Below are 25,623 nucleotides of genomic sequence, written 5' to 3'. Positions count from 1 at the left end.
GCAAACCTGTGCAGGCCCTGCATATGCTGCCTCAGTCTCTGTGAGTTCATAAGAGCTTTGTTCATGTTGATTTAGAGGGCCTTGTTTTCTTGGTGTCCTCCATCCTCTCTGATCCTTACACTCTTTCTGCTTTGTCTTTGGGGTTCCCTGAGCCCCAAGGGAAGGGATTTGATGGAGACATCCCATTTAGGGCTAGGTGTTCTAAGGTCTCTTACTCTCTGAATGATGTCTAGCTGTGGGGCTCTGTGTTTGTCCACCTCTGCTTTGAGCAGTGTCAGGTATGGATTCCATCCCATGGGTCTTAAGTCAAATCAGGTACTGGTTGGTTACTTCCACAAGCCTTGTGCCACCATTGCACTAGCATATCTTACAGGCAGGACACCATTGTAGATCAAAGGGCTTGTGGCTAGGTTGGTGTTGGTGTTTTTCTTTTGAGAGCTTGCAGAGTACCTTCGTGTATGAAACACTAGCACATAGGGGTGAAGGTTCTATGCAGGCACCAGCTTATCTTCTCTGTGTTCAATGATTTGTGGCTGTGTTGTCTACAATAGGGCCTTACCATCAGTTTTTAGAGACCAGCCTGGGTTGTTGGGGATTCCCATGGGACCCCTTTGGCCAACAACTCAATTAGATGTAACCCAATCCCAGTACTGGAAACTTCATTTGATGACAAGAAATACCCAATTGTGACTCTGTCTCATCCATTATTTCGTGATTTCATTTAAAGCTCCTTCATATATGTATATATTTTAGGAAGTTTCTACTGTATTAGGTTTCCATATTATCCTTCAAATGACCCTTCATTTTAGCTTTCTCTTCCCATATTCTTTCCCTCATCCTCCCTCCTCTCCCCCTCCCAATTTGATCCTCCCATTCCAGGCCCTCCATCCATCTATAACTATCTATTCTATTTCCCTTTCCCAGGAAGATCTATCTGTTCCCTGTAAACCCTTACTCTAAGTCCATACCTAACCCGTGTGGTTCTACAGAGCTTGGTTATCATTGATTTAACAACTTATATCTACACATAAGTGAATACATACCATATTTATCTCTCTGAGTCTGAGTACCTCACTCATTTTTTTCTGTTTGATCCATTTACCTGAGAATTTCATTATTTCATTTTTTTAAAAGTCTGACTAATACCCCACTGTGTAAATGTAACACATTTTCTTTATCCATTCTTCTGTTGAAGGACATCCAGGTTGTCTCCAAATTCTGAGTATTGTGAATAGAGCAGCAATGAACAAGTTTGAGCAAGTGTCTCTGTGGTAGGATGAAGCATCCTTTGGGTATATGCCCAAGAGCGATATAACTGGATGGGTTCCAGCCACACTGGTTTCCATAGTGGTTGTACAAGTCTGCACTCCCATCAGCAATGAAAGAGTGTTCCCCTTGCTCCACATCCTTACCAGCATGAGCTGTCACTTGCTTTTATTGATCTTAGCCATTCTGACAGGTGTAAGATGAAATCTCTAAGCAGATTTGATTTGCATTTCCCTGGTGACTGAGGATGTTAAACATTTCTTTAAAGTTTCTCAGCCGTTTGAAAATCCTCTATTGAGAATTTTCTGTTTATATCTGAACCTCATTTTTAATTGGGTTATTTATTTTCTTGATATCTAGCCTTTTGGTTTCTTTGTGTATTTTGGATGTTAGCCCTCTGTCAAGTTTGTAGTTGGTAAAACTCTTCCCCCATTCTGTAGGCTGCCACTTTGTCAGAAAGATGATGTCCTTTGCTGTGCAGAAGCTTTAGAGTTTTATGAGGTCCCATTAACTAATTGTTGATCTTAGTGCCTGTGCTAACAGTGTTCTCTTTGGAAAGTCTTTTCCTGTGCCGATGATTTAAGGCTGTTCTCTACTTTCTCTTCTATCAGGTTCAGTGTAACTGGTTTTATGTTGAGGTTTTTGATCCATTTGGACTTGAGTTTTGTGCATGATGATAAGTATGGATCTATATGGTGATATTTTATTTGTACTGAAATATGATTTTATTTGTATGTTAATAAATAAAGTTGCCTGGGGGTCAGAGCTATTAGCAAGCCATAGCGAAAGCTGGGCGGAGGTGGTGCACACCTTTAATCCCAGCACTTGGTAGGCAGAGGTAGATAGATCTCTGTGTGTTCAAGGATACAGCCAGCATTGGAGACACATGCCTTTAATCTCAATACCAACCATAGAAGACCTGGAGGTCTGTACAGACAGGCAGTGACTAGGAGGTCATGTGGTTGGATTTACAACCAATGAGAAGGCAGAACAGAAACTCTATAAAAAAAGACAGACACAGAAAATAGCTCTTTTTCGGAGAGGTACAGCGACAGTGAAGGGTAAGGTTTTTAGCTCTTAGCTATTGCTCTGACCTCTTGGCTTTCATCTCTGTATTGGCTTTGTGTTTCTTATTTAATAAGACGGTTGGTTACAACTACAGATCTATTTGCATTCTTCTACATGCAGCTGTCCAGTTTGACCAGCACCATTTGTTGAAGATGCTGTCTGTTTTTCAGTGTGTATTTCTGACTTTATAAAAATTCAGGTGTCCATTGGTGCTGTGGATTTTTGGCTGGGTCTTCAATTAAATTTCATTGATCAATATTTCTGGTTTTATGCTACTACCATTCTGATTTTATTACTATAGCTTTGAGTTATGACTTGAAATAAGGGACGGTGATACCCCCCAGCAATTTCATTATTCAGGATTTCTTTAGCTATCCTGGGTTGTGTGTGTGTGTGTGTGTGTGTGTGTGTGTGTGTGTGTGTGTTTCCAAATGAAGCTGAAAACTGCCCTTTCAAGAGCTGGAAAGAACTGTGAACTGTGTTGGAATTTTGGTGGGAATTGGGGATTGTATTGAATTTTTAGATTGCTTTTGGTAGGATGGCCATTTTTACTATACTAATCCTACTGATCCATGAGCATGAGAGATCTTTCCTTCTTCTGACATGGAGGACGAGGGGAAGAAGGCTTCATCAGGTGTTCTGCTACAGAGCTGTGGATGAGACTGGGTGTTTGGACTTGGAAGGGTGGAGGGAGAGGTGAAAATCTGCAGTTATTCTACCTGTTCCCCTTGCCAGAATGAGAACATTTCATAAAACTTAAGCAAGGATCTGGGTTCAATTCTTGGCACTCCCTCCCCTTGCCAAAGTATAAGAAGTCTTCCATCTTGTTCAAACATACTCAAGAAATTAAAAACGGGATCCAGGGAGCATTCAAGCATTACATTTTTAGGGGCTGGAGAAATGGCTCAGCAGTTAAGGGCTTTTCTTCCAGAGGTCCTGAGTTCAATTCCCAACAACCACATGGTGGCTCACAGCCATCTATAATGGAATCTGAAGCCCTCTTCTAGCATGCAGACAAACTCATATACACAAATAAATAAATCATTTTAAAAAGATTCACACTTGAAATTTTTATTGCATCTGTCTATTTATTTGTTTGCAGGGGTCGGGGATTAGGAGTCAGCTTTTTCCTTCCATTATGTGGGATTCAGGGATTGAACTCAGGTAGTCCAGATTGGGGACAAGTGATTTTAGCCACTGAGCAGTCTCACGGCCCCAGCATCCAAGATTTAAAAGAATCTTGTCCTAAAACAAAATTGATCTGTAACTTTTCTTGGAACCATAAGTAAAAGGAAATGAACACTTACAGAATGATTAATGTATTCCAGATAGTGGGGGGGGGGCATGTGTACCTGTACATATAGAGACCAGAGACTGATGAATGTCTTCATCTATCACTCTCCACCTTTTTTTTGAGAGAGAGGGGGGGGGAATATCTCACTGAACCTGGAGCTCACTCATTGGTTAGGCTGGCTAGCCAGTGAGCTCCAGGAATCTGCCTGCCACCATACACACTCACACCCACTCAACTCTGAGGTTACAGATGCAACACTACCCAGCTTTTATGTGAGTACTGGGGATCTGAACTCAGGTTCTCATACTTGTGTACCATAATGATGAACCAACTCCCTAGCCTGAAATTTCAGAGATTTTGCTGAACACTTTCTAAAGCTGTGTGGTGATATTTTATTTGTACTCTAACAAATAAAGCTTGCCTGGGGATGAGAGGACAAAGGCAGCCACTATATTAAACATAGAGGTCAGGCAGTGGTATCACACGCCTTTAATCCTAGCATTCAGGAGGCAGAGATCCATTGGGATCTCTATGAGTTCAAGGCCACACTGGGAACAGAGCCAGGCGTAGTGGCACACGCCTTTAATCCCAGCACTAGTTAACCATAGAGTTCTGGAAGTCTGTACAGGCAGACAGGAAGTGATAGAGCTGGGCGGAAAGAGGAAGTGACGTAGCTGGGCAGAGAGAGGAAGTAAGATGGCAGGGCACAGAAAGGTATTTAAGGTGTGAGTATACAGGAAGTAGCTCTCTTGGGCTGAGGATTTCTTAGCAGTAAGAACTTGTGACTGGCTTGTTCTGTTCCTCTGATATTTCAGTTTTCACTCCAATATCTGGCTCTGGGTTTTTTTTTTTATATTAATAAGACCATTTAACAATTTGTGTTACAAAGCTGTCTTTACTTGATTTTCATACACTCCTTGTGGTTTTGGTTTTCAATGATCTTTGCTTCTGGAATGTTTCTTTTTATTAATTAATTTTTTTCATTTATTTTACATCCTAACCACAGTTTCCTCTTCCTCCTCTCTTTCCATTCCCTCCCCCTTCCCCTCTGCCTCTCTCTCTCACACACACACACATCTACTCCTCCTCTGTTTCTGTTCAGAAAGGGGCAGGCCTCCCATGGGTGTCAACAAAACATGGCATATCAAGTTGAGTAAGACTAAGCTCCTCCGTTTGTATTAAGGATGGGCAAGGCAGTCCAGTATAAGAAACAGGTTCCCAAGAGCCAGTCATAGCATTAGGGACAGCCCCTGCTCCCATTTTTAGGAATCCCACAAGTAGACCAAGCTACACAACTGTCACATATATGTAGAGGGCCTAGGTCGGTCCCATGCAGGCTCCCTGGCTGTCAGTTCAGAGTCTGTGAGCTCCTATGAGCCCAGGTGAGTTGTTTCTGTGGGTTCCCTTGTGATGACCTTGACATCCTCCCCCCCACCACCTTCATACCTCTCTTCAACAGGATTCTCAGAGCTTTGCCGAGTGCTTGGCTGTGGATCTCTGTATTTATTTCCATCAGTTACTGGATGAAGTCTCTCTGATGACAATTAGGAGAATGTTTCTTAAAATTATGGATTTTTAAAGGTTTGAAAAACACATAAATGGAACAAATGTTTTAAAATTGAGCAGATTAGTCAAATATATAAAAGTGACTTTAGAGGCTAGAGAGATGGCTTAGAGGTTAAGAGCACTGGCTGTTCTTCCAGAAGTCTTGAGTTCAATTCCCAGAAACCACATGGTGGCTCACAACCATCTACAATAAGATCTGGTGCCCTCTTCTGGCGTGCAAACATACATGAAGGCAGAACACTGTATACATAATAAATAAATGTCTTTTTTAAAAAGTAACTTTAATGACAGCATTTCTGTAAGAATAGGAATTTGTCTAATTTTAGATCCTAGTAATCTGAATACAGGACAATCTAACAAGTTACATTTGAAGATCAATCTAAATTTCTATTTATTTGTACAATTTATTTCACTGATATTTTCAATACATTTTCAGTTGCCTAGAAATGATGAATCAAAATATCAAAAAACATACTGTTTCTTAAAACTACTTTGAAAACCAGCACTCAGGAGGCAGAGGAAGGCAGATGTCTATGAGTTTGAGGTCAGTCTGGTCGACATAGCCAGTTCCAGGACAGTCAGGGATACATAGAGACTTTGTCTGAAACAAACAAACAAACACAAAGACTACCTGAAAAAAAACTGGCTATGTTCTGTCCTGGAAGACCAGTAACTTACATCAAGATTCTAGCATTTGATTTGAGTAATAATTTTTTTTGCCTACAGTCTTCATATTGGAATGAACTACATTTCATTAAATATGCATTATTTATACAGAGGCAGCAGAGAAATCTGCACGTCTATACATGACATTAAAGTTCAGATGTCCAATTTGAAAGGAGCTAGAGTACCTCCTTCTCGAAGCAGATGTAGTTTGCACTACCTAATCACATCGATTCTCTCCTTTCCTGTGAGCCTCAACAGAATCCCAAAGTGTTTCAGAAAGTTCACACTGTCCTTCAGTCCAGAGGGCGGCTTGGCGCCTGTCGGTCCCTATAGCGGCCAAGTGCTGCAACAGAGCCAGTTTTAGGGCAACCTAAGACAGAAGAAAATGGCTCAATGAGAAATGACCCAAGCCAAAAGCGATGAATAAGGATTCCCCGTGGGGCGCTAGGGAATAGGCAAACTATCCTTCCCACTCTGCCATAAAGAGGTGAGACAGCCCAGTGACTGGTGAAAGAGGCCATCAGCTCCTCTGCCCTGCTGGAAGCCAAACAGTCCCCACAACGTTTCACCTTTAGTTTCTGCTTAGGGGAGTGGTGGCGGTCCAGGGGAGCTTTGCAATGACCTACTCGCAGGGTAAGGATGAAATTGACCAGCTGCATAGTTGCAGATAATTTGCCCTTGACAGAGCAGGTTTAGCCACTGACACCCTAACAGCAGCGTAGTGCCGGGGAGGAGACAGCTCCTCTCTGGAAGTGGGGGAGGGGAGAGTAGAGAGGACCAGGAGGGTGACAGAGAGGAAGTGAAACAACTACTGTTCCTCTTACCAGTAGTCCTTCTTCCCCATTTGGCCTCCTCTCACTTTTGCTACCCTGCCAGGACCGGCCTGCCCTAGACTTTGACTAGCTTGGGAGTCCTAAGCTGTCTGTTCTCCTGAGCTCCCTGAAGCACAGAAGCATGTCTGAACCACGTACACGTGCAGGTGTGTGTGTGCGCGTGTGCGCGTGTGCGCGCGCGCGCGCGTGTGTGTGTGTGTGTGTGTGTGTGTGTGTGTGTGTGTGTGTGTTTGCCCCATCTCCGGAGAAACAAAGAGACACAGGATCGAAGTGCCTCCAGTCCACCTCTAGCATGCCCTCCCTTCCCACCCCCAATGCACCATGAACACCTAGCAGTGGGAATGTTTGCCCTTAGCGCAATAGCCAACTAATTGTATGAAGTTCCCTGGCCTAAAGAAACAGGCCTGGCTTCCTCCTTTACCACCAGTGGTCCCTTTGTCCGGCGTAGGCCCTTGAATACGTGAAGAGGAAGCTGCCTGTCCCTCCGAAAAGAGAGGGGGAGCCTTATTTTCTCTAGGAGACATGCTCCCTCCTCCTGCTCCCAGTGAAGGCGGTTTCCTTACCAGCCTCAAACGCCTTCCAAACCTGGAGAGAAAAACTCCCAAGTTTACCCTTTAGTCCCCAGTTTGCTTCTGACACCTGCTGGAAGGAAGTGGGCAGCTACGGAAGGAGCACCAGGGAGCCTTCAGAGACACTGAGGGCCTAGTCAGTGACTGGAGCACAAAGCCCTCAGTAAGGGCATGGAGACAAGCTTCCAGGGCTCCCTGTAAGCCAGCCAAGTAGAAGAATGCCCCCACCTTGAAGAGCAGGGAGCTGTAGGCAGGGAAGACCCTCCCCTCTCTATCTCTCTCCTTCTTAGAGCCTCCCCAAAGCAGGCCAGGACACATAGCTGCAGAGGCAGGCTGTCCATGCTAGAGATGGCAGTCATCCTGCTGTCCTCAACTCTTGGAAACTCAGATACAGGGAGGCTGAGCCCTAAGAGGCTCAAAACGATGCTTAGCTCACAGAAAGGAGGAATGAGTGTCCTCGGTCAGATTGGATGTGTATCCAGTTTTCACAAGGCAAAATGGGCTTTAAGTTTCCAAACCCAGCACTCACTCAATTCCCCATGTCTGCAATACTTTCCAATATGACTTGGGGCCCCAGAATAACACAGCAGGAAGGAAAATGGATCAGAAACAGTGTTCTTCATGTTACAGAATAGGAGCCGCTACCATTCTGACACAAGTTATGTATTTGGCCTGAGGAAGAAGCTTAAAACAGAGCAGAAAGGAACAGACTTCAATACTGTTCAATTCGGGAATGGAAGTAAAAATTTCCCAGAGACAAGCAGTCAATTTTGGGGTCCGTGGATGCAGTTTAGACTTAAAAGGCCCATGCAGAAGAAGAGACATTGCTGAGAAAGAAGGCAATCTGGAATAGTAAGTTGCAAGGAAAAAAGCAAAGATTGAGGACAATGGAGTGGTACAGAGGAGCCACTTGAACTCTGGGTTGGAATATAACGGAAATTTTTTATTTTTCATTTTTTTCTTTTGGTTTTTTGAGACATGGTTTCTCTGTGTTGCCCTGGAACTTGTTCTGTAGACCAGCAGGCTGGCCTCGAACTCACAGAGATGCACCTGCCTCTGCCTTCAGGCTCAAAATGATTTCTTACAACCCAGAGGTGTTCAGCGTGTGTGTGTGTGTGTGTGTGTGTGTGTGTGTGTGTGTGTGTGTGTGTGTAAGAGGCAATTGTAGTTAGGGATTTCTGTGATGATGTCAATGGTTAAACCATGACCCAGTGTCAGACCCTGTTGTAGTCACCCCCCCCAGTTCATTAGTGTCACATACTTGCCTGAGTATGTAGGTTTCCATTATAAATGAATTAGCATAATCCCAGCTCGATAAATCTGAATAGTAACATTCTAGGCTATTGTTTAGCTATGATGCAATTGAAGACAATGAGAGTTGGTTTTAGGTAAGTGTTTTTATCTTCTTCTGGGGGAATGTCCTGGCTATTTTTATGTCAGCGGACACAGGCTAGATAGAGTCATTGGAGAGGAGGGTGCATCAACTGAGAAAAATGCCTCTATAAAAACCAGACTGTACACAAACCTGTAGGGCATTTTCCTAATTAGTGATATATGGAGAAGGCCCATCCCATTGAGGGTGGTGCTGCTGGTCCTGGGTGCCATAAGAAAGCTGGCTGAGCAGGTAAGTAAGCAAGCCAGTAAGCAGCAGCACCCCACAGTGGCCTCTGCATCAGCTTCTGCCTCCAGGTTCCTGCCCTGCTTGACTTTCTATCCTGACTTCCTTCAATGATGAACAGTGATGATGAGAAGTCAAACAAACCCTTTCCTCCCCAGGTTGCTTTGGTCATGGTATTTCATCACAGCAATAGAAACCCTAACTTGCACAAGGAATTTTAGAAGCAACTAACTCTTCTACATGGATTCAGAGAAACAAGGGACCCTAGGGCTGTGTGCAGCCATCTTCCAGCCACAAGAAAAGGCAAGGTAAAATTAACCAGACTTTTTAAAAAGGATAGGCAGAAAGCAAATCTCATTTGATTCCCCCATTGAGTCCCCAAATAAAAAACTTTCTGAATACAGTTCTACATTTACTGATTAGGGCATTAGAATTTGAGGTTTCTGTTACTTATAATAGAGTTGTTTCTAACTAGTATGGGTCCAATGGCCATTTTTTTTTGTAACAAAGACCCAAACATGAAATGAGTACATGGATTGCATAAGTTTTGAGATTCCACAATCAGTGGTATAATTCCACAGCTCAGTGGTGAGGCTACAGACCCCAGGGAGGAAGAGGCATATGATCTTATCTGATAGATTAGCATTTCTTTTCCAGAGGAATGAGTACCAGTTTGTCACCTCTGCCAGACAACTAGTTCAGAAGAAGGAACAGCCATTTGCTCAAATCCTCAGCCGTGTCAGCTCCTGTGGGGGACTAGCTGGTGAAATGTTCTCATATTTATTATGACCCATAGTTTGCTTTATACTTCTTTCTCCTTGTTCTACGACAGATTTCTTGAAGGTTAGGGCTGTCAGGCATCATTTCTGCACCATTCAGTGAATGAATAGGACACTCGAAAAGTGAGGGCTGGCAGGAAAGCTATCAGTCTTCTGACGCACACCATTTTGGGATTTTTTTTTTTTTTGGTTTCGAGCTCTAATGCAGCCTGTCATTTTGCATATGTCATTTTGATGGGAGGATATGCTATTATTCCCACCAATGTAATTCCTATAGTAACCACCTACTTAGTGTTAGAAGAAACAGTATGATGTTTTTAAAAATGGTTTAATAACAATCAGATTCGTCAGTTCATGGCATACCAATCACAGCTGAATTCTCACTATTTTCCTCTACTGGGCAGCAGGAATATACCACTTACATGGTTTCTTGATAGAATTATTTACATTTATAATTATTCACATTGTTAGATACAAGAAATTCTCTAAGCTCTGTTAGTGTTCATATTTATTTTTAAGAAATTCAACTAACATACAAAGAACTGTTTTACAGTGTTCAATTCAGTGGCAAGCAATATTTTCATCCATCACTTCTCTAGAGTTTTAAATCCTTTCATTATCATAGGAACAATTCCTGCTCACCAAGTAATCACTTCTCATTCACCCTCCACCCACACCCTGGCAACCGCTAATCTGCTTGTCTCTATGGATACAACTATTCTGAATATGTGATATTTTTAAACATCAGATAGCATATGACTTTTGTATCTGGCTTCTTCATTTTAGTACTATGATTTCAAAGCTTACCTGTGTTGTACCATTTACTGGAACTTCATTCCATTCTCAGGTTAAATAATATCCCATTTATGAATGCATCACATGCCCCATGGGATGCCATGAGGAAAAAAAAATAGTATTTCCACATAACAAAGAAAGATTTTGTAACACACCCCTTAATACAAACATAAATCAATACAAAATAGACCAAAGACTTAAATATAAGAATTAAATATCTCAAAAGGAAATATAGATATGTTACTTGGACCTGGTATAAGGTCATAGCTCTTTAAACTTGATATCAGAGGCAAAAAAGAAAAAGGAGACAAATTGAGCTTCATCAAAATAAAAAAGAAATGCTTGAACCTCAAAGGATACCCTCAAACAAGTAAAAATAAGGCCACACAATGAGAGAAAATGTTTGAAAATTATTATTATGAAATTATGATTAAGACTATTAAAAGAACTCCTACAAGTCAAAAATATAGGCAATTTAGTTTTAAAAACGGGGGGTGGGGGCAGCAAGGTGGATCAGCAGGTAAAGGTGCTGGCTGCCAAGGCTGACAACCTGAATTCAATCCCTAAGACCCATGACATAGAAGGAGAAAACCAAAGTTGTCCCCTGACTTCTCCATACAAGGGTCTCTCTCTCTCTCTCTCTCTCTCTCACACACACACACACACACACACACACACACACACACACACACACACACAGATTAATTAATTAGTTAACAAATAACAAGCAAATAAATAAATAAAATGTAATAAAAATTTTTAATGGAAAAAGGACTTCAATATTCCTCCAAGGAAGATAAAATAGTAGCCAGCAAATACATGAAGTTTTGCCCATCAATATTAATCCTGTGGTTTAGATTTGGTTGTTACCCAAGGACTCAAGCGGTTGAAATTTAGCCCTTACCATAACAATGCTAAGCAGTAAGGGGAACTGAAGAGGTGGAGCCTAGTAGGAAGTCTTTGTATCACTGAGGTTCTGGCCTCAGAAGAGACATCAATCACATTTACTTTGGTTAGTTCTCACAAGAGAAGTTTGTAAAAGGAAAAGCTGGACTATACCACATATGCTCTAGCTTCCTGTCTTGTCCTGTGATTCCTCTTGCTAATGCTTCCTCCATTTTCCTATCCACCAAAAAGGACGGACTTTTCTGAAGCTTTTATTCCAAGATAGCTCAGGGTTCAAAGCAGGGACAGAGAATGAATGATAAGCAGAGTAATTCTTATCATTTTCACCAGTTGTGCTCAGGGGGTAGAAAGTCTCACCCCTGGCTGAATGGGAACCATTTGCATAATGTTCTTGAATACTCTTAAGTCAGGGAAAGGAAACCTCTAGCAGGAGGCATTCCTTGACAGGAAGAGGCAATCTTCCCACGGCAGTAAACAAAGGTCTAAGGGAGCAAAGTTCACACACACACACACACACACACACACACACACACACACCAACAACAACAGCAACAACATTTGGTTTTTTTGTTTTTGTTTTTGTTTTTGTTTTTTGGTTTTTCCGAGACAGGGTTTCTCTGTAGCTTTGATGCCTGTCCTGGAACTTGCTCTGTAGCCCAGGCTGGCCTCGAACTCACAGAGATCCGCCTGGCTCTGCTGGGATTAAATGCTTGCGCCACCACCGCCCGGCTCAACAACAACATTTTAAAAAGAGAGACTGTGAATTTGAGAGAGAGCAAGTACATGAGAGGGGCTGGAGGGAGGAAAGGGGAGGAGGGAAAAATGATGCAGTAATTGTATTATAGTATCAAAAAACTTTTAAATTCAAACAAAACACTACTGCCTCAGGGATAGAGAGGTGGCTCAGTGCTTTAGAGCACTTGTTGCTCATATGAGGGAATAAAAAGAGCGAGAAACAAAATGACTGATGCCGAGAACTCTAGTTTGACAGAGGCCCAGAGATGTGGTGGTTATTCAGAGATCAAATAGGAGACCCCGAAGAAGAGACTCTGGAAATAAAGTTGTAGGAAAGCCTTTAGTAATAAAAGAACATTAATAGCAGATACATATACTGGATAAGTTATCTGATGTCTTAGTTACTTCTCAGTTGCTATGACAAAACACCATGGCCAAGATAACATCTAAAAGAAAATGTTTGAATTGGTGCTCACAGTTCCAGAGGATCACAGTCAATGACCGTCACAGCAGTACCATGGCCTCAAGCCGGCAGGAGTAATGCTGGAGTAGTAAGTAGGAAGACCTCCTATCTCTATCCACAAACCTGAGATGCAGAGAGCTAACTGGGAACTCCTTGAACTGTTTGATTCCTCAAAGCCCATACCCACTGACATACCTCCTAATAAGTCCCAAACAGTTCCACCAACTGAGGGCCAAACATTTAAATATATGAGCTTATGGGGACCATTCTCATTCAAACTACCACATCTAGTCAGTCTTTGTCATCCAACCAAAGTATACTAAGGAAGAGAAAGGTAACAAGAATGAGAAAGTTCTTCACTGACTAAATCAGTTAATGTTCAGCACCATATAGTTCATATCAGACAGAAAAATTGGGAATGTAACCATTAGGACAATGCCTTTGTAATCATAGTGTCCTCTACACTGAAAATCAATGAGCTAACCAGAATTAGACAGAATTGGAACTCATATTGTGGTGGTTTAAATAGGAATGAGCCCCATAAACTCATGTGTTTGAATGCTTGGCCCATAGAGAGTGTCATTATTAGGAGGTGTGGCCTTGTTAGAGTAGGTGTGGCTTTGTTGGAGGAAGTGTGTCACTGTGGGGGCCAGCTTTGAAGTCTCAAATGCTCAAGCTAGGCCTAGTGTGGCATTCACTTCTGCTGCCTGTGAATCAAGATGTAAAACTCTCAGCTCCTTCTCCAGCACCATGTCTGCCTGCATGCTGCCATGCTTCCTGCCATGACAATAATGGACTCTGAAACCGTAAGCCAGCCACAATTAAATGTTTTCCTTTTTAAGATTTGCTATAGTCATGTTATCTCTTCACAAAAATAAAAACCCCAGTTAAGACACATACTTTGCCAAATATCACTGTGAGAAGATGTGTAATGTACATGAAAGAGCCTTAATTCAGAACACATTTTTCATTCAACATCAGAGAATACAAAATGGAGAGAAATCTTATAAATGTAATGAATGAAGAAAAACTTTCAATGATGACTTAGTCTTTACTAAGTGTTGTGGGATATTTGTACACTGCATTGCATGAAGGTGTATTGCTGTGGTTAGTGTAATAAAAAGCTGAATGGCCAATAGCTAAGCAGGAGGTATAGGTGGAACTTCCGGGAAGAGAGAGGAAGAGGAAGAAGAATGGAGGCTTGCCAGAGACACCAGGAGACAGGGAAGAAGTAGCTTGGGCAGTACGGAGAGATGAGATAACGAGCCATGCTGCAAAATGTAGATTAAAATAAATGGGTGCTGAGATCAAAGGTGTGCGCCACCACTGCCTAGCTCAGGCTTTCATTTTTTAAGTTATTTAGACTGTTACAACTATCATACTTTTTAATTTGGAAGGATGGCATCCCCCACATAATTTCTCCTGCTAAGTTCTGTCTGCTAGAATATCCAAGGGAAAACCGATGATCCAAAAATCTAGAATAAACTAATCAAATCTCAACATAAAAGATGGTAGTGCTTTCTTTTTTAGACTGTTATTGTTGTTGACAATGTGCATTTATCCTTCTGAGAAATAGTGGTGACTAAGGCCTGAAGAAAACACTGATCACTTGGAGGATCTCCATACAATACCAGAGAAAAACTCAGCCTAATAGATGCAAAAATCATAACATAAAAAATATAAGAAATATGAAAGCCAAGATAATGTTAATATTATAATATTACAAAGCTTCAACATTTCAGTTCAAATATATCAAAATGATTGAAATGCTAACTAATAAGTTCAAAAGCCTAGAATTAAAAGTTATCAGCTATCATAGTATCAAAGAAGACACAAATGAGCAGGTAGATGCAGGAAACAATTGAATTCAAGACCTGGACAAGAAATTTGACAAGTTGGATGAGAAATTCAATAAAGAGAAGAGATTCTGAAAAATGAAATCCAAACAAAAATCTCAGAGATGAAAAGCTCAATAAAAAACTCAATGAACACCAGACAGCGGTGGCATGTTTCATCAAAATTAAAGATGAAGCAATAAAAGAAACTACAGAACTGGGGCTAGAGAGATGGCTCAGAGGTTAAGAGCACTGGCTGTTCTTCCAGAGAACTTGAGTCCCAGCAACCACATGGTGGCTCACAACCATCTATAATGAGATCTGATGTCCTCTTCTGGCCTGCAGGGATACATACAGGCAGAACACTGTATACATAATAAATAAATTTTAAAAAAGAAACTACAGAACAGAAGAAAATACAAATCATGTTGGTTCAGATATGAAAGGTTCTCAAAGACCTCTAAATGGAATGTCACTATTATACTAATATTTTTGTAATTATAGTAGCATGAATAACCAATAGTCAAATACTCTTCCAACTGTACTGAAAATATTTTTCTTATGGTTTGTTTGATCAAACTGAGACTCAGGTATGTTCCACTAGCATACAGAAATACATACTGGGTTTCCTCTGTAGAATGACTCCAGCAGTTGAATGATGGACCCTAGTTTATTTTACAAGCCAAGTCTCTAGGGGCTTTGCAAATACTGAATTAAAAGTGGCAGCAGATATGAATGAAGCCTGAGGGAAGGAAATTATTTACAAGTAGCTCCTGGTACTCATTACTCCCTTAAGACAGTCTTGTAACATAATTCCTCTGAGGGTTCCTGGACCTTTCATTGTTAGTCAAGAGGCAAACCTTGGTGGAAAATGACAACTGAAAGATTATGTTGCTAAGCTTCATTGGAAATAGCTTGCTGCATGCTCATCCACATAAGTAGTTTTTAATCTAAAAACTATGCTGTTGCCACTAAAAATTATAGATAGAAAGCCATTCTCTTCAGACCACATAGAATTTGCTATTTGGTTGCTTGGCAATGTTTATTGGCTAAAATGTAAGGATAAATTAAGCCATCCTACCTACACACAAATGGAGTTGGGTATGTATTTTATAGCACTAAATATTTTCTTTAAAATTTTTTTGACATTGTGCTTCTGATTGACATATCATACAAACTGCCTCTTCCTAAACTGAATGTTTGAGACTTTTTTTTTTTTTTTAGTTTTTTAGAGACAAGCAGCAGTCTTTGTTTAAAAAAAAAAAAGTAAATGTTTTACAGAGGGAACTCACTATGTAGTGCACGTTTGTGTGCATGTGCGTGTTTCGTGTTCCTGCTACGGGTTGCATGTGGAGATCAGAGGACAACTTGAGTAAGTCCGTTCTCTCCTTCTACCCTATGGGTCCCAGGGATGGCTCTTACCTACTGAGCCGTCTCTCAGGACCGAAATTCTTATTTAACTTGATGGAGGTACCAAGAGCGGAATCGCTTGGGTTGCAGATTTTACCTTTTTTAATTTTTTCTGCCCACATCAAAACAGAAGCTAGGAATGATAGGAAATACTGTTTAAAATTTAAAAGACAAGGTTTAGAAAATGATCACTTAAGCAGTATTTTGGCAAGTGTTTTTCTTGTATATATTTAAAAAGCCGGGCGTAGGGGTACATGCTTTTTAATCTCAGCACTCAGAGGCAGAGGCAGGTGGATCTCTGTATTCGAGGCCAGCCCAGTCTACAAAGTGAGTTCCAGGGCAGCCAAACAGCATGGCTACACAAAGAAACCCCGACGGAAACAAAAACAAAAATTAAAAGGAACTTTATATAACTATAGGACTCTATAGGACAAGAGTGACAAAGGAAAACAAAATTGTGTTTAAAACAAATGTGGTGGATGCCATCAGTCAATGACTTAAATAAATCAACTTAATTTCTGTTTTCTGTTAAAACCTGAAAGACACAAACGTGGTAGATGCCATCAGTCAATGACTTAAGTCGATTTAATGTTTCTTTTCTGTTAAAACGTGGAAAGTGTATCAAGTCCAGTATCTTTACAAATGTTTATTCACAGGGAGATCTCAGAATTTCTATTTGCGTGTGTTCAGATACAGTATGCAGCCCAAATTAGGGGCTCAGTGTTCCCGCCGCTCCCTTCGGTTTTCCCAAGGCGGGTACCCCTGTCTAGCGCCAGAGCCTTCGAGGCTGCTTGTGGCGACGCACATGTTTAGCACCCACCATTGTCAAAAACGTGCCCGGATGTACACGTTAGGCGTCGCGATCTACCCATCAGGCAGTGCGCATTGTTATAGTCTGGGTTTACTCAGAGTAGCTCCTTTGGCACTGGCAGCCATGGTGGCTGTGGCCGCCACCATCTGAGCGGCAGTCACCCAGTGTTTCCGCGCTCCTCCCTTTCCGCTCTTCCTCCGCCTCGGCCTCCTCCCCTCCTCTTATCCCCTCTCCCCGCCACCCCCGCTCCTCCCCTCCTCTTCCTCCTCCTTCTGCTCCTCCTCCTCCTTCTCTTCCTCCGCCTGCTCCCGCTCCTCCTCCTTCTCTGAGCTCCCGACGTCCTGCAGCGTTGTGGGTAAGCCTCTCCGCACCTCCCCACCTCTGAGGCCAGGGCAGCGGCCCTGGCACGCTGCTGGGGTTTCCATGGCCCCCGGAGATCGGGGACCCGGCGGCGCGATGGCCAGTGGCCTACCATCTTGTGTCGGCCCCGGGAGGGGAGGGTTTGGGGAAAGGTCGGGGCAACGCGGAGCTGGGGCTGGTCGCAGTGCCCGCCAACGGCCACCTCCAAGGCCTGAAATGTGCGTGCGCCCCTCGCGGGCCGGGCCGCATGGGCCGAGGTCTACCATGGCCCGGGAGGCTGGGTGGCGTCTGTACCTTTCTGGCTTTGCTTTCTTGAGATCCCTCTCAGTCTGCTTTTTTGTACATTGGATAGCGACGAGATCCTCCCATCCGCTGGTCTCTGCAGCCCTGGGAAAAGCTGGTGGGCCAATCTGAACTTTCCAGCCTCAGGTTCCTGAGGCCCTTGGTTCTGCCCAACCCTTTTCCCAGGACCCTCGGTAGTTTTTCTGTGCTGGTACCCTTATTCTTCCCAAAGGGGCTGCCCTCCTCTGTCACAGAAATCTTGCTCTATTTAGTTATTGTCTAGACTCTAGAGGATAAAAGCCCTGAGGGGACAGATGTGGGCTTAGATGCACGATTTTCCATCAGTGAGCAGTGCAGGGTTTTATTAGCGATGGGGCAAGCATCTCATCGGAGGAGAAAAACCTGCTGCAGACATGGGAGTCCCTCTCAATGCACCTCAAGTTTGAATTCTTTTCAGGAAGAAGTCTCAGTGTCAAGGGAACCAGTTTCTTCCAAATGTGGGAGATTATCCAAAGATCTCTCTTTGTTTGGAAGATTTGCTAATTTTTCTTTTAAATCTATGAGCTTGAATTGTTGGTTTTGTTGGTTGGATTTTGGGATTTTGGGGGTTGGATTTGTTGGTTTTGTTTTGGGGTTTGGGTTATGAGTTTTAGTGTCTCTAAAACTGTATTTGATACCTAAAAACAGTTTTAAACTACGAAAATCTCCTAGGTATTTGTGAGGTGCCTTGCTTTGAGAATTACAGTATAAATTTAAGCCATCTTATGTAAAAAAAAAAAATACCGAATCTATGAAGGCGCTAGTTTGCTTATAAAATTCAGTTAGATCTGTGTGATTTTTCTTTAATATTTGTGCAAGTGCGATTATCATAGCATTTGAATGTCTTATTGATGTTGCTCTTTTACAGGGCTATGAAGTATTAAAGACCTGTTTTACAGGTGAAGAAATAGCCTCAAGCAGTTATGTGGTCCGTAAATAGAACCAGTTGTGGTGTTTTTTTCTTTTAAATTACATTTATTTATATTCTTTCTTTTGTGTGTGTGTGTGTGTGTGTGTGTGTGTGTAGGTGTGCGCACACCACAGTTTGGAGGTCAACTTGGTAGTACTAAGTTCTCTCCTACTGTGTAGGTCCCGAGGGTGGATCGCTGATAATCACTTTTTGGCTGCAAGCCCCCTTAACTGCAGAGCCCATCTCATTGACCTCCCTCGCGTTTTTGGGTTTTTTTTTTTTGTTCATTTGTTTGTTTTTGTTATTTGATAGGGTTCCATGTAGCACAGGCTGAACTTGATATGTAACTAAGGCTATCCAGAACTCTTTTTTTTTTGGGGGGGGGGGGTTTCGAGACAGGGTTTCTCTGTGTAGCTTTGCGCCTTTTCCTAGAACTCACTTGGTAGCCCAGGCTGGCCTCGAACTCACAGAGATCCGCCTGGCTCTGCCTCCCAAGTGCTGGGATTAAAGGCGTGTGCCACCACCGCCCAGCAATCCAGAACTCTTGATCCTGTTGGCTCAGCCTCCCTAAAACAGTGATTACAAGTAAGAGCCATCAGGCCTGTCCCCTTAGAACCAGTTCTTGAACCAGTGCCTTCTGACTTTCACCTAACGTTCAACTCATTAAATAATACCTCACTTTTTATTTATGGGCATCTCAAAGTGCTAGAGAAAGATAAGAGAGTCACCTAAGTTCTCTACATTTTTTTCTTTTTTCTTTTCTTTTCTTTTTTTTTTTGGTTTTTGTTTGTTTGTTTTGTTGTTTCAAGACAGGGTTTCTTTGTGTAACAGCCCTGGCTGTCCTGGAACTCCCTCTGTAGACCAGGCTGATACTCACAGAGATCCACCTACCTCTCTGCCTCCTATGTGCTGGGATTAAGAGCATGAACAACCACGCCCAGCCCCTGTCTACATTTTTTTTGTTGTTGTTGTTGTTTTGAGACAGGGTTTCTCTGTGTAGTTTTGGTGACTGTTCTGGATCCCACTCTGTAGACCAGGCTGGCCTCGAACTCACAGAGATCCTCCTGGCTCTGCCTCCCAGGAGTGCTGGGATTAAAGGCGTGCGCCACTGCCCGGCCCCTACATTTTGTAGACTTTATATTTTTGTACATTTTAGCATTTGAATAATAACTGCATCCAAGTATGTTGAAAATTGAAGACTAGTATTAAAAAAGTCCTGTTGATGAAGAGTTCCAAACCTCACCTTTTCCTATTCAACTTCTTTCCTCCAGTTGTTACATTTTTCAGTGTAGACTGGCCTTTTCAGCCAAGTATTTTACCACTTGGCATTGCCTTTTTATTAAGGAAAGGGAAAGAGGTATAGAATTCTATGCCTTTTCTTCTGCTTATTTTTCTAGGAGAACAATTAGAACCACACAGAATTTTGGGGGAGTACTAGGGATCACTTTGTATGTACTAATTCTTTCCTGTTTCTTCATGCTTTAGAGAGGACTTTAAATTAATTGTTTTTCTGGAGCCAGCAAGATGGTTTATCAGCTACCACCAATCCTGACAATTTGAGTTCAGTCCCAGGGATCCACATGGTAGAAGGAGAGAACCAACTTCTTCAGGTTGTCTTCTGACTTGCACACGTGCTACGGCATATGCACACACATACACACACACACACACACACACAATTTGAAAAATAATTGGTTTTTAGTTAGATTGTTGTAAGTAACAGTTTAGGAAGACTTGATTTACTCAGTGACTTGAATAAAAATGTACATCTAGACTTTTTTTTTTAAAGATTTATTTATTTATTACATATACAGCATGTATCCCTGCAGGCCAGAAGAGGGCACCATATCTCATAACAGATGGTTGTGAGCCACCATGTGGTTGCTGGGAATTGAACTCAGGACCTCTGGAAGAGCAGTCAATGCTCTTAACCTCTGAGCCATCTCTCCAGCCCCCATCTAGACTTTTAAAATTCATTCTCTACAAATCAGTTTTATATTAAAGGGTATTTCTATTATTTTTATTGGGAAAAATTGTCATCACTACCATCTGGGTCCAATGGGCCACTTTAATTTTTTTATATGTTTTAAGTTAATTCACAAATAATTTACATAAAGGTGAAAGAGTTGCAGAAACAGCTATTTGATTTAAAAAAAATTAGACATGGTATTCTTTTTTGTACTTATAAAAATGAAACATATCCAGGCATGGTGTTGCACACCTGTGATCCTGGCAATTGGGAGGCAAAAGCAGGAGAATCACTGCAAGTTAAAGGCTGGCCTGGTGTACGTTACAAGTTCGAGCCAACCAGCGTTACATAACAAGACCCTGTCTCAAAGGGAGAAAGAGACAGTACGAAAGGGAAGGAGAGGGGAAGAGAAGAGGAGAGAAAGGAACGAAACTATAAACAAAGGCGAGTATGCATGTGGAGGTCAAAGTACAGCTTGTGTAGTTGGTTTTCTCCTTCCATTATGTGGGGCTCCAGGGATTGAACTTAGGTAACCAGGTTCAGTGGCAAGTGTCTTTGCTCACTGAGCCATCTGGCTAACACAGCTAATGCATTTTAGGAGCTGAGACAATCTGTTTTCCTCTCTCAATCCAAAGAATCAAACCCAGGCCCTACTGCGTGCTAAGCAAATGCCCTGTCACTGAGCTACATATCTAGCTCTTGAGTTTTCAAGCCAGGGTTTCACTATGTAGCTCAGAATAGCATTCACTTCCTATACATAGCCTATCCCAGTCTCGAACTCATGATTTTTACTTTCTCAAATTCTGGGATTACAGTTGAAATGCCACCACATCTAGCTATAACTAAGATTTTTTTTTTTAATTTTTAGAGAAAATTTGTAGAGTATATGGTATGAAAATTCAGGATATGACTTAAACTGAAATTCTTTTTTAATGAAGCTATTCAAAGTTTTGATCATTTTAATGTAACATTTGTTTGAAAAGGTGCAGATGGGGCTGCAGGATGTTGCTTATGGAAAAGCACCAACTTATCACATGTAAAGCTTTAAATTTGACCACCAACACCATAAAAATCGAAGCCCAAATACTTAGATTGTAAATTTCTGAAGAATAGGACCATGTTTTATTCTGTATTTTCCCCTAGAGTATAGAAGGTAATGGGGATTTGGTAGTAAATTAATCTATGAAGAACTTTAGGTAATTTTCTGTTACTTTTCAGCTAAAAAATGATGAAAATATATATGAGCAAAACATTTATATGTGTTTTCTTATAGTAATAATAACATTTATTTTTAAATTGTGAAGAATAAGTCATAGTTAAAGATGTCACTTATATTGAAATTCAGATTTACTAAAACATGGCTGGATAATTACCCGTTTTTATGTAGCCTTTTAATTTTTATTTCTAATTCTATAATTCATCCTATTTCTTCAAGAAGTAATTGCTTAAAATATTTATCAGTTTATTTGCTAAATTTACATTCACTCAGGAGTAAACCAATTTTGGAAAGTGAGTTATAACTATATATTACTATAGATTAGATGATGTGTACATTTAATTTAGTAGTCCCTATTTGGGGTGGGGTTACAGCTGTGAGCAGCCATGGCTAGTTTTTTTACATGGTACTAAGGCTTCAGAGTTAAGTCTTTGTGTTTGCATAGAAAGTACTCGTACCCACTGAGCCATCTCCCCAGCCCCTAGTACTATGTATTTTTATTTTAATTTTTTGTTATGCATTGTGTATTTGTGTGTGCAGGTGTGAATGTGTGTGTGTGTGTGTGTGTGTGTGTGTGTGTGTGTGTGTATGCATGGATGTATGCATGGCACATCATGCATGCAGTGATCAGAGGACAACTTGCCGAGAAGTTGGTCCTTTCTCAAACTAAGGTTTTCAGACAGCAGCACTTACCTTTATCGTGAGCAGTCTCAGCAGCTGATTTTCTTTTCTTTTTTTTTTTTTTTTTTTGTTTTTGTTTTGTTTTTTGTTTTTGTGTTTTTTTTTTTTTTTTTTTTTTTTTCGAGACAGGGTTTCTCTGTGTAGTTTTGCGCCTTTCCTGGAACTCGCTTTGGAGACCAGGCTGGCCTCGAACTCACAGAGATCCGCCTGGCTCTGCCTCCCGAGTGCTGGGATTAAAGGCGTGCGCCACCACCGCCCGGCTGCAGCTGATTTTCTAAGCACCTTTATTTTCTAAGTCCTAACTTGCTACCTTGTCAGGATAAGTTTGCTCAAGATTAAAATTAGACCAAAGATTTCAGAGTCAAGTTTCGTGGTTTTAGTATTTAGTATTATTTTGAACTAAAAAAAATTGATTGGCATCATGTGCTTTTTTTGTTTTCTTTTTTTTTAAGATTTTTAAATTTTTTTACGTACATTGGGGTTTTGCCTGCACAAGGATGCCAGATCCCCTGGAACTGGAGTTACAGACAGTTGTGAACTGCCATGTGCGTGGTGGGAATTGAATCTGGGTCCTCTGGAAGAGTGGCCAGTGCTCTTAACCACCTTCAGCCCCCCATGTGCTTGTTTTTAGTTGGTTCTTCAATTTGATGGATAAAGACAACTATTTTCAGCAACAACAGCAACAAAAAATAGTTTCTGCAATTGATACTAGTATATATGGCTTCTTAAAATTACATGTTTTTTGTGTGTGCCTGCAAACACGGCAGTCAGAGCACAGCTTGGGGACGGTCTTTCCTTCCACAACATGGGTCTTGGGAATCAAACATGTCATCAGGCTTGATAGCAAATGCCTTTTGCTGGCTGAGCCTTCTCGACAGACCACGAATGGTGTTTATATTGATAATCTTTCTTTAATAGGATTGATGAGAGGCATTTCATGTTTACTTAGATTTACTTAGATTGATTAAAGTAACCCATATAGTAAAAAGTGAGTGATCTACAATAACAGTGTAAATAAATGGGCTAAGGTGATGGCTCCTTGGGTAAAAGTGCTGTTGTACTAGCATGAGAGTCTTGGTTCAAATCCTCAGAACCCAGGTGAAAAATCTAGGTGTGGCTGGGTTGGCATCTGCAATCCTAGCACTGGGTATAGGGGGCCAGGGAGAGGTGGATTATTGGAGCTAAGTGGCAGCCAGCCTAGCTCCACATTCAGTGAGAAATCCTGTCTCAAGGAATAAGATGGAGAGTGACAGAGCAAGACACCTGAGATCTTCCTCTGGTTCTCATGGACACACACAGGTGCACATACATCACACACTACACACACAAATGTAAGGTAGAAATGAAATGTTAACTACTCATCCCCAAAGATAACTTATATTTTTTAGGTTTGGTATACATCATCACAATTTTCAAAATGATTCCTAAATAAGATATATCTATGTTATTACATATTTTTCCAATTATAATATGTGAAATAATATATTCAAGGATATATCTTTACACTATTGATATAGAAATATTCAATTAAATAGAGTTGGGGGCAAGTATCTGGAGAAGACCGTCAAGTCCTGTGGGCATATGCCAAGTAGTGGGAGAGCTTGATCATATGATAGATGCCTTGATTCTTCAGTAGCAAATGATCACTCCTGAAAACATACATATAAGTAACATTATAAAGGCTAAGCAGGTATTTAGAAATATATATATATGTGTGTGTGTGTGTGTGTGTGTGTGTGTGTGTGTGTGTGTGTGTGTGTTTGTATACATATCTATATATAAAAAAAAATAATGAAAAAGAGGCCATGAATTTGAAAGCGCAAGGAAGGATATATAGGAGGGTTTGGAGGGAGAAAAAGGAAGAGAGAAATGATGTAATTATAATAAAAATAAATAAATAGTTTAGCCAGGCGGTGGTGATGCATGCTTTTAATCTCAGCACTTTGAAGGCAGAGGCAGGCAGATTTCTGAATTTGAGGCCAGCCTGCTCTGTAGTGCGCCAGGAAAGCCAGAGCTGCTACACAGAGAAACCCTATCCCAGAATGAATGAATGAATAAATAAATAAGCGGATAAATAAATAAATTTAGGAGGCAGGGTTTCTCTATATAGTCCTGGCTGTCCTGAAACTCACTATGTAGCCACCTGCTTCTGCCTCAGGAGTGCTGGGATTAAAGGCATGTGCCACCACCTCCCAGCTGAAAAAAATTTTTAAAAATTTATTTATTTATTTATTTATTTATTTATTTATTTATTTATTTATTTATTTTAATTTCATTTTACATACCAACCACAGTTCCCCCCACCCCTCCTCCTGTTACCTCCTCCACCTCCCCCACTAGCCACTCTTCCAAAAGGGTAAGGTCTCCCATGGGGATTCAGTAACTGACAACCATCTGTCCAGGTCATCTGCCCAGCTTTTTTGTGGGCTCTGGAATCTGAACTTTGATCCATATGCTTATACAGTAAGTACTGTATCCACTGAGCGCTTTCCTTTGGTTGACCTCCATTTCCTCTCATGTGTGTGTGTGTGTGTGTGTGTGTGTGTGTGTGTGTGTGTGTGTGCAGGCCTGTAGCATATAAGGAGGTGAGAGGACAATTTGTCAGTCATTTCTCTCCTGCTATGTGGGGTACTGGTACTCAAATTCAGGTGGTCAGGCTTGGTGGTAGGCATCCTCATCTACTGAGCCATCTTGCATGCCCCTTTTTTTTTAAACTAGGGTCTCATGTATTGCAGGCTATACTGTAACTTTCCTCACAGTTAGCCAAGTGTTAGGGAACACTCTTCTCTGGGAATGACATAGCCCTCACCTTCTTGAACTGTCAGCAGCTATGATTTCCTGAAGGAGACCTCCACAAAATTGGATCCATTAACTTTTCTTCACAGAATGGGAAAGGGGCTTATGACCCACAGGATTTATAGACAGTTAACAGTTACTAAAGAAGGGGGCTTGTGAGGCCACATCCTTCCCCAAAGTTTTATAGGCAGAAAGATGCCGGGGAGAGGAGTTGATAAGGCCTCTTCCTCCCCCAAGGATTTATAGGCAATTAAATATTGATGGGATTGAGAATGTGAGATGGCTCAGTGGGACCAAGCCTGATGACCTGAGTTCAGTCCCTGGGACCCACATGGTGGAAGGAGGGAGAGAATCAACCTACTGAGTGATGCCCTCACAAGTAAGTGTAAAACAAAAAAGTTGGCAAGGGAGCGGCTCAGTTAACAATTGCTAAGAGGAGGGCTCCTGAGGCCTGCCCCTCCCCAAGGAATTATAGACTGTTACCAGTTGCACAGTTGAGGTTGGCAAGAAGAGGGCTTGATGGTTTTCTAGACAATAATTACTAGGGGAATGAGCTTCAGAGGCCATAGATCTGGCCAAGATTCGTAAACAATTAATAGGGGAACAGGTTCAGGGGCCCCAACCCTCTTCAAGACTTACAGGCAGTTGTTTCTGGGGGAAGGGTTCATGCCTGTCGACAGAGAGCTTTTGCATGGGGGGAGGGGCTCAAGAGACTACTTGCTAGGTGCAGAGACTTTTTTTTTAAGATTTATTTAC

General features: G+C 41.6%; 1 protein-coding gene across 1 annotated transcript in view; it reads left to right on the top strand.

Annotated features, from left to right (window-relative positions):
• The first annotated feature begins 16,874 nt into the window (after positions 1-16,874).
• Znf280c (zinc finger protein 280C) overlaps positions 16,875-25,623 on the top strand; it is a 64,753-nt gene continuing 56,004 nt past the window's right edge. Inside the window, exon 1 of the mRNA XM_059250965.1 lies at positions 16,875-16,969. The gene's annotated coding sequence lies outside the window, so the exon portion shown is untranslated. The remainder of the gene's footprint in view (positions 16,970-25,623) is intronic.

Source organism: Peromyscus eremicus, chromosome X, assembly GCF_949786415.1.
Source record: "Peromyscus eremicus chromosome X, PerEre_H2_v1, whole genome shotgun sequence".
Taxonomy (NCBI): Eukaryota; Metazoa; Chordata; class Mammalia; order Rodentia; family Cricetidae; genus Peromyscus; species Peromyscus eremicus.
Note: the sequence above shows the minus strand (reverse complement) of the source record. Positions and strands in the feature narration are given on the sequence as shown.